The sequence below is a fragment of the Trichechus manatus genome, unplaced genomic scaffold (genome assembly GCF_000243295.1).
Source record: "Trichechus manatus latirostris isolate Lorelei unplaced genomic scaffold, TriManLat1.0 scaffold00268, whole genome shotgun sequence".
Taxonomy (NCBI): domain Eukaryota; kingdom Metazoa; phylum Chordata; class Mammalia; order Sirenia; family Trichechidae; genus Trichechus; species Trichechus manatus.
Genome location: NW_004444204.1, coordinates 2,226,752 through 2,227,935, shown reverse-complemented (window position 1 = coordinate 2,227,935; position 1,184 = coordinate 2,226,752).

Below are 1,184 nucleotides of genomic sequence, written 5' to 3'. Positions count from 1 at the left end.
TGATAAAATCTTTAAGGGCTAAAATTAGATTGGGAAAAATACCAGAAGTAGTAAAAGTTGAATGAAATCTTTCAACATTTTGGGTAAATTATTGATGTTATTAAGTTAATAGATACTTGCCATAATTTAAGTTTATATACTTTTGCTTTTTATGCCACAGGAGAAAGGATAGACAGATATATATATTTTAAGTCTGCTAATGAGTGTATGCCATTTAAAGGGATGCACTGTAAGAGATATACAACAAAGGCAACCTTTAAGAGGTTTATTGAAAAAGAAATTTACTTGATATGGTCAAGTTTCATTTGTCTGACTAAAGTTTAATTGTTTAATTTTTGAGATTTTTAGGAGTTTTAATGTTAAGTAGCATATAAAAGAAAGAATTGGGTTTCTCGCAGTTAAAATTTTCTTTAATTTCTGAGTTAAAGTGTCAATTTATTCTTTGTGTAATCTGCCTGGAAGACAAAGGTTTAGCCTCTCATTAGAATAAGATTCCTGAGTCTGAATACTAAGCCTCATGGCTTTTAGAAAAGAAAGCTAAGGGTTTTACTTTAAGATCTTTGATAAATAACTTAAGTATTGTTCCACAGTAACCTATAATATTATCTCTTTATTGCTAACTTGGTCCCAACTTTATCTTTTTAAATCTAGCATTATCAAAGCCAATGGTTTGACTAGAGAATTCACATCATTTACCTATAAAGTTTTTTTTATTACTGTTCAGGTATTTAGAGATTTGATAATCTTGGTATATTCTCAGTATATCCTGACTATATGGTATTTTGTCTCAAAATTATTCTGCATTATAACTGAAGCTCTTTGAATATGGTTAATGGCTATATTTAGAAATATTTTTATCTAAAGTTTTTTTTAACTGATCTTATTTGGCCTTTACATTATGCTTATAATTAATTTCTATCAGGTCTTTCACAATTAAGAATATGTTTATCAATTAATCATGGCCATATTAATTAAGTTTTGTTATCTGCAGATAAGTTTTTACTTTGCTGATTTGCTGAAAAAGTTTGACCAAAATATCTCAACAAAAAGATGGACTATGTTGGACTTGCTAAAAGGACCGTGACTAGACTCAATAAAATTTCTAGAACTCCTATGCAGAAGCTGATGGGTTCACAGACTGCGGCTGACCCAGAATCATGTGGAACAGAGATTAACTACATAAG